General features: G+C 50.7%; 1 long non-coding RNA gene across 1 annotated transcript; it reads right to left on the reverse strand.

The window, feature by feature from the left end:
- Nucleotides 1-3002: 3002 nt before the first annotated feature.
- On the reverse strand, nucleotides 3003-5393 carry LOC123000911 (uncharacterized). The gene is made up of 3 exons (XR_006409283.3): nucleotides 5299-5393; nucleotides 5011-5215; nucleotides 3003-4818 (listed from the first exon to the last, which is right to left on the reverse strand). It is a non-coding gene; the product is annotated as an uncharacterized LOC123000911 (long non-coding RNA).
- Between the last annotated feature and the right edge of the window lie 2982 nt (nucleotides 5394-8375).

Raw genomic sequence — 8375 nt, forward strand, 5'->3', positions numbered from 1 at the left:
ACCCTCTACTTATTCAAAATGATTGAGGCATGGGATTTTTTTATTAACTATTAACTAATTTAATTAGAACTAAGACTGTCCCAAGCTGTCAAACACAATTCAAATGTTATTTGAATTGATAACAACTATTACTATTATAAACTTAATATTGTAGTAAACTGACAGTAAGTAATATTTCCCGTAATTGGATTTATGAAATGCAAATAAATCAGAGTAATACATGTTTAGCATCAGAAAGTTAATAGACCATAATGAATCTTGGATGTTCTAGAGCATGGTGGGTGCTATACTGTGTGTCTTCTTCTATCTGCAGGGATGGCAGGTGTTAATTATCTCAGTTGTTCTGATGACAAGACTGAGGTTCTAAGAAGGCTCCCGAGGAAGGACCCGGTCCTTCTGATCACTGGGTCCTCAGCACCTGTCACAACACCAGAAGTAGCGAGGCACGCCATCAGTAGCCGTTGACGGAAAGGAGTCTCTGCATAGCCGGTCTCAAGCTAGAGTACTCTCGATTAAGTTGCAAGGAGTTGCTTATGTCTTAAAAAAACACAAACCTCCCAAATCAGCTTATTTGTCATCTGGATACTGGCTGGATACTGAATAAACACTGAGTTTCTCATACTTTTGGTGCTGAAGTGAAATTGGGAGAACATGATCCCATTTTGGTTATAATGTCCTAGGCAAGACTCAAAGCTGTTTCAGGCAGACTTGGTGTTAAGATTCCTTGACAGTTTTATCCTCATCCAGGGTCTAAAGTTTCAGGACTCAAGGCCTGTGGCTCCGCTAACTGGCTGCTGGGCGCTGATCATGCCTTGGGACAATGACTCCGCCACCTGCTCCATGTGATGGATGTCTGCATGTTGCTCAGTGAGAACCATCACCCCTCCTCTTTGCCGCCCACCCGCTAACTTGCCACTTAGGTAGGGGATGGCTCCCCCACCCCCTGGCAATCCCAACTCCAGCTGCGTGACTCTGGAAGATCACTGGACTTCTACTTAGACCACAGCTGATGGTCTGGGAGTGGTTATCTCCAAGGACTTTCTGCGAGAGAGCTGAGGAGGCGCTCTCCCCTGAGCACGGAGGCCGTGGGCTGAGAGGCCAGAGCCTTGCAGCTGTTTCTGAGACGGGAGGGGAGCCAGCTGCATTGAGAGAGAACAGAGACAAGTTACAGAGGGAAGATTGCCGGAGGTGTCAAGGCCTGTCTGCATATCCTTGAGGCTCATTGCATCTGCGGCCTTCCTAACATTTGGCTGTTTAAACCTCTTTTGGATTGCAGGGCCTGTTAAATTTTTCTTTTATGTCTAAACTGGCTTGCACTGATTTCGGACGCTGGGTGCTCAGTAAAGGTCTGACCCACACGAGATTAATTTCTCAGGCACAAGATCAGTTTATTCCTAAAGAGCCTCCTGTATTAGCCACTAGAAGGTGAGTAGGTGACGGTGAGAAGGGACATGGGTGCTGGGGGGCGGGAAGCAGCCACGCTTCCAAGGCGCATCCTCTGGGAACCGTGGTTCTTGTGCCTGCAGGACACGGACCGGACCACGGAGCCTCACCTGCCAGTTCTCCTTCCTCTCGAGTCCGTGCGGCTCCCCATCCCCCTGCCCCGACACATTTCCTAATGTAACAACATCCTTCTTCATGTAGACATGTTTTAAAAACAAAGTTTTTCCAATTTCAGCTTTATCAAGGTAAAATCGACATATAAAATTATAAGATATTTGCTGTGTCCATTGTGGTGATCTGATGTACACACATTGTGAAAGGGGCCCCCATCGAGCTAAGCATCAGCTCACATGTTCATCATCTGTGTTTTTGGAGAGAACATTTAAGTTCCACTCTTAGCACATTTCGATCATACAGTACGCGTTGTCAGCGATAGTTACCGTGTTGTATATGAGATCCTCAGACCTTCTTCATCTTACAGCAGGAAATTTGAACCTTTTTACCACCCTCTCCCTATTGCCCCTGGCAACCAGTTTACTGCCCTCTATTCTTTTCGTCTAACTTTTTGTAGAGTCCACATATAAGTGACACCACACAGTATTTGTCTTTCTCTGTCTGACTTATTCCACCCTATGAAATAATTTCAATGTCCATCCACGTTATTGCTAACACAATACATGAAAAGGTGCTCAACATCACTCAGCAGCAGGAAAGTGCAAATCAGAACCTCTGTGAGTTGTCACCTCACACCTGTCACAGTGGCCAAACTCAAAAACACAAGAAACAACAAGTGTTGGTGAGGATGTGGAGAAAAGAGAAGTCTTCTGCACTAGTGGTGGGAATGTAAATGGGTGCAGCCACTGTGGAAAACAGTATGGAGTTTACTCAAAACATTAAAAATTAGAAATACGATATGACCCAGCAATCCCACTTCTGGTATATACTCAAAGGAAATGAAATCAGGATATGGAAGGGTCATCTGTACCCCCATATTCATGCAGCATTATTCACAGTAGCCAAGACATGGAAACAGCCTAATGTCCATCCACGGATGAGTGGATAAGGAAAATGTGAGAGAGATATATATATAGTGGAGGATTATTCAGCCATGAAAAAGAAGGAAATCCCGCCATTGGCAAAAACATTTATTTTTATATTCGTCAACTATTTAATTACATTTTAAGACACACTGTTTTCTGAAGATACATAAGGAGTTTAAACTTCTCTTTCTTGAATAGTTCAGTTTTAGAAATATTCTCGGAATGTATTTGATCTTTTTACTGGTATGTAGATTCATGCTAACATTCTTCTCAGACTGATATGTGATTAAACCATTGCAAAGCTTAGAGGGGCTCCTGGCTGACTCAGTCAGAAAAGCATGCAACTCTTGATCTCAGAGTTGTGAGTTCAAGCCCCACATTGGGTATAGAGCCTACTTAAAAAAAAACTCATATATATATATATATATATATATATATATATATATATACACACACACACACACACACACACACACACATCAGTTTTTCAAAGCTTAGAGGGACATAAACTCCAGCTTATTTGGGTGTATACTTTATTTTTTAATAAAAACTCGATATAAGAACTCTTTCCCCTCAACAATGCACGGAATCCATAAAGCAAAGGCATCCTGTTCAGGAATGTGTCTGTTGCCTGAATTTCAATGACTGAATCGTGCGCCAATTCTCATGACTCTTGTTCATGACAGCAAAAAGTTGGGAGCCTTTCACCGTTATAAGTGATTTAATTGTTGAGTTATAACAAACTACAATGATTTCCTGATACATCCATTTGCTTTCACTAGTACCGTCTATATTTGGGTATGTTTGTATTTTAAAATAAGTTGGGGACTTTTCTCTCAGAACTTGGGGCGTCAGTGTAGGTGGCTCTTGAGTATCCTGTGATCGAATGACTGAAATTCATGCAATAATATTGATTTCAAGTGAAAGCTACACGCTGAGTCTTGAAGCAAAGCTTGCAGTGAGGGGCTCTCCCTGCACCCCACATTTGCCCAGCCGGCCCCGCCATGGTGGTCAGCTCTTCTTGGGGCTCTGCCTCCCACACTCTCAGTCCCTCTTTTTGAACAGAGGGGCACCCGTCTGCTGACTCACAGTCCTGCGCACAGGTTACATGGCTCCGGCGCGGGGCTCTCCTGCGCCTTTGGCTTTCCCCAGTGCTGAGTGCTGAGAAAAGCCTTTGTCGTGACTTGACTCGGGGTGCGGGGCATCGTGGGAGTTGCTTTGTGCCCACGAGCAGCGCAGCCAGCCGCTTGAGGGGGGCTTGGGGAGCGCGCAGTGGCCAGGCGCACGTGGCTCAGCGCCCTGGTGGCCTGCTCTTGCTTTTTCGGCCCTATTTGCCCTGTGGGTTCCTTCCACGGCTGCTAAAGCCCCAAGCTTGGCTTTGCTGCTGGGACCACAACCGTGTGGCTCTTGCCAGGACTTGCTGGAGAAGTCAGGGCCTCCCCCAAGTCCCAGTCACCAGCCACTGGCCACTGTGCTCCCCCCCGCCCCCCGCTCTCCCGTCTTCCCTGCCCCGCCTGGCCCGAGCTCCTGCTCTTGCGCTGTCCTGATTGGGATGACCCCGCATCTACTTCCCGGGGCTGCTGGGACTAAGAACCTCAGACTGGGCAGCTCCAACCACAGGAATCTCTTCTCTCCTAGTCCGGGAGGCCAGAACTGTGAGAGGAAGGTGTCGGCAGGACTGGTTCCTTCCGAGGCCTATTGGGGACACTGTCCCAGGGCTCTCTCCAGCCTCTGGGCTTTGCCGACAGTCTCTGGTTCCTCGGCTCTGGCATCAACCAGGTCTCTGCCTTCAAGTTCACAGCGTTCTCCCTGTGTGTGCGTGTGTTGGTGTCCAGATGTCTCCTCTTGATAAGGACAGTCCTATGGAATTCTGGGCCCACCCCACCGCAGTATGACCTTGTCTTCGTTCATTAGGTCTGCAACAACCCGATTTCTATATACAGTCACATTCTGGGTCCCCCCCATATTTGGGGGACATACAATCCAAGCCCTAACAGGTTTCCTGGCCCTGGGACTCCACCTGAGGTCAGAGGCGTGCTCAGAATCGCTGCTTCTCTCCCTGGTGACCTGTCCCCTTTGAGCTGATCTCACTGCCTCTGCTCTTCCCTCTCTGAGGATGGACTTCTGTGCTTGGGAGGCTCCTCATTTCCCCTCCGGCCAGATCCCCATCCCAGTCCAGGGCTGTGCTGGAGCTGGGCTCTTAGCTGGCGGGACATGGGCAGGTCACTCATCTTGTAATGCCCACAGGAGGGGACGCGGAGACTCTGGAAAGGCCTTCTCCTGCAGTCTGTTCAGACCTTGACTTCGTTTCTGGTGGACCGGGGCCTCAAGGAACCTTCGACAAACAGAGTAAATGTTTTTCAGCAGGTGGGAACTCTCCCAAGTACAGAGGGTTTAATAGAATTGGGTGTCCAATATAAACGTGACTTTGAGATGTTCTTGTGGGAACAGCACATCCCTGAAGATGCCACCATCTTGGGCTGGTCTTTTGGGGTTCCTGGATCCCACATCATGGAATGTACGTTACCAGAACTCAGGGGGTTTGTGGAGATCGTCTGGCCTGTGTGAGTCATCGGATGTCTGGGAGGAGGCTGGCGGCAAGTCCCTCCCATCCCCAGTCGGGACGCCCCGCTGGCCACCACCTTCTGCTCATCACCAGACTTTGGGGTCAAGCTGGTCAGGACTTGGGCAAGTGGAGGCATCCAGTCCCCAGCTCAGACCTAGAAGCTTCCCTGTAAGGCAAGGCAGAGGCTGCAACCTGTGGAATTGGGCTGCGCATCTAAGATCAGGTTGATCAACACCCAGTAGCACTCACCTTTGGGTTCTCAGATGACAGCATGGCTGGGCTCTCAAACTCTTTCCTGAATGCACTTACATTCTCACTCCCCAGGGAAGAGGAAGGAAAGGGACGGACGATATCTAACACTTAATAAGCACTTACTTACATAATCTCATTCAATCCCCACCTCCAGCTCGTGAACCAGGATTTATTACTGTATGAGTTTCTCAAGGCCACCATTACGAAATGTCCCAGATAGCTGTTTAAAACAGCAGGGGTTCATTCTCTCACAGGTCCAGAGGACACAATTCCCAAACCAGGGTGTTAGCAGGGCCCGGCTCCTTCTGAAGGCTCTGGGGGAGGGGGGTAGGAACCTTCCTTGTTTCCTTGAGCTCCTGGTGTTGCTGGAGTCCCTGCGTGTTTCTTGGCTTGTGGACACATCCCTCCAACCTCTGCCTTTTCTTCTCTATGCGTCCTCTCCTCACAGGGACACGAGTCCTACCTAATCTAGCATGCCTATCTTACTTTACACATTAATTACATCTGCAAAGACTCTATGCCCAAATGAGGCCACAGAACTAACCCCTAACAATTACCATCACCTATTGTACAAATGAGTAAGCAGTGAAGTCAGTTTTCAGGTCTTAGTTTGCAAGACGTCAGAACCAGGACTCGAAGCCAATTCCGTCTAGAGCCAGTGCCCTCCTGCCGGCTCCCCCGGGATGCAGCGCCTAATCTAGACATGTCCAGTGGCGGTCGTCCCATCTCATGTGTGCTGGACATGAATCATCTTCAAGCCTTTTACAGGTCATGTTGGCTTGTCCCTGAGCCCCCTGCCTCCAGTCGCGTCCAGATCCAGCTCTTCAGTGACAGCTGGCCCCTTGTCACACCAGTTTGCTAACCTGCTGACATTTCCAGATCTGCTTCCACCTTAACCCTCCTGGTCATTTGAAGCCACAGCCTATGGATTTTACTCCCTGAACACGTCTTCTTTCGGTGGCGGATCTCCAGTCTGCGGCCCTAGCTCAGCACCTGCCACTTCATCTGGACCTCGGCAACGGGGTCCCAGCCAGCCTCCTGCCCCAGACCCGCCTCTGCGCCAGGCCCTGCACTGACTGTGGAGGGTCAGAGGGACACACTGAACACACGTGGGCACCGCCTTTGAGGGACTTTTGGTATCTGCTCATCCTTTACCCTGTGGCCTTACTGGCCCCCATCCTGTCCCCTGCCCCCCATTCATTTGGGGACTCCAGCTCCCATCAGAACACCTGTAATTCTGTCTGCAGGCCCCAGTGGGCATGGAGGGTCTCAGAGACAGTCTGGGGCATGGCCTGGGAGCCCGCTGTTGACCTTTCCAGCGCCCTCCCCTCTCGACAGGGTCTGTGGGCAGAAGGCCACCTGCCTCTCCAGCGCCTGTTCAGGTGCCCCTTCCTGCCACCGCGGCTGGGGCAGCTCTCTCCCCTCCACCATCAGGGACGGGGGGGCGCGGCCTGTTCTCTGAGGGCCTGTGCTCCGCAGCTGGGCTGGGTTCCGAGGGGGTGGGGGCACATCCCTGCGTGTCTGTGTCACTGCCATTATCTGAGCACCAAAGCTGCACGGCTTATCTGTCTGAGCGAATGTGCCACCCCAGGCCTGGCTCCCTGAGACCCTGGGTTTGGGCCTCACCGCGAGGGCTGGAGGCGGCCCACTGAGCCAGATATGTCCTCCAAGCACGCCTTCCTTGGGGCGGGGGGTGGGCCCTCGTCCGCTGTCTCCTGTCTCGTCCTCCTCATCCTCTTCCAAGTACAGTTCCATGGGTATCTCGTGCTTTGACCACGGGCCCCTCCCGCCTAAGTGCTGAGCCCAGATTTGCCTGGTTCAGGGTACTGACTGCAAAGTGCCCATCTGGCCCCGCACACTCCCAGCCCCACTAGGCTTCGTCAGCCTTTCCCGAGCATGCTGCCTGCCTTTACCCTCCCGGACCTGCATTTCTCCTCTCCCTCTGCTGGGGATCTGTGTTGTCCCAGGGGAGGGAGTTGGGGCTGCGCAGTGTACCCCGTCAGGCGCACCTCCTCGGCCCCCCACTCTGACCGGTGACCTCGAGAGTCAGTTGGGTGTCAGACATTTGTTTTCAGGTGGATGCCTACGCCCAGTTGATTTATGCCACTGGTTTACAATCTGGGGAGCTTCTGGGAGCTCCTGGGGACCAAGGGGCTGGCCCAAGGGCCTTGGGGCTCCGATGTCCCTGAACTGCTTGCCCTCTGATCAGAGCGGGCTCAGAGCCCAGGACCCAGGTTAGTGGGACAAAGGGTAGTCTTCAGACCTTTGGACTGGCAGGAGCTTCCAGGCTCACACTGCCCTTGTTTGGTGACGTCTTCAGCTCCCCGTTGTGCAAAACAGAAAAGACATAGCCCCCTTCACCAAGTAGGAAGAGCCCCAGGGCCACACCAGGCTTGCGCTGACTCCTCCAAGCAGGAGGCCTGGCGTGTTCTCTGACCAGGCTACACAGCATGGCTTTTGGATAAGATAGATTTTTTTTTAACCCTTTTTAAAATTAAAAATATCTTTTAAAGGGGCACCTGGATGGCTCAATTGGTTAAGCATCTGTCTCAGCTCAGGTCATGATCTCAGGGCCCTGGGGTGGGGCCCAGGATTGACTCCCTGCTCAGCAGGGAGTCTACTTCTCCCTCTGCACCTCCCTCCGTTCGTGCTCTTTCTTTCTCTCTCTCTCAAATAAGTAAATAAAATCATTTTTAAAATATCTTTTAAAGGGTTTAAAAAATTAGTTGTTTATGGGGGGAAAACATCACGGTGGCGTTTGGTAGGTAATTTTAGATTTCTAAGGTAGTCAGGTTTGGGGGAATTCCCCTGTTTCTTTGTTTTCTCCGATGAATCCAGCAGTGAGCACCATCTTTTCTTCAGGAGAGTGTGGGAATGATTTTGGACTTCTCTTTTTTTTTTTTAATTTTATTTATTTATTCGACAGCGATAGAGACAGCCAGCGAGAGAGGAAACACAAACGGGGAATGGGAGAGGAAGAAGCAGGCTCATAGCGGAGGAGCCCGGTGTGGGGCTCGATCCCAGAACGCCGGGATCACGCCCTGAGCCACCCTGAGCCGCCCTGAGCCTAAGGC

Source organism: Ursus arctos, unplaced genomic scaffold (assembly GCF_023065955.2).
Source record: "Ursus arctos isolate Adak ecotype North America unplaced genomic scaffold, UrsArc2.0 scaffold_17, whole genome shotgun sequence".
Taxonomy (NCBI): domain Eukaryota; kingdom Metazoa; phylum Chordata; class Mammalia; order Carnivora; family Ursidae; genus Ursus; species Ursus arctos.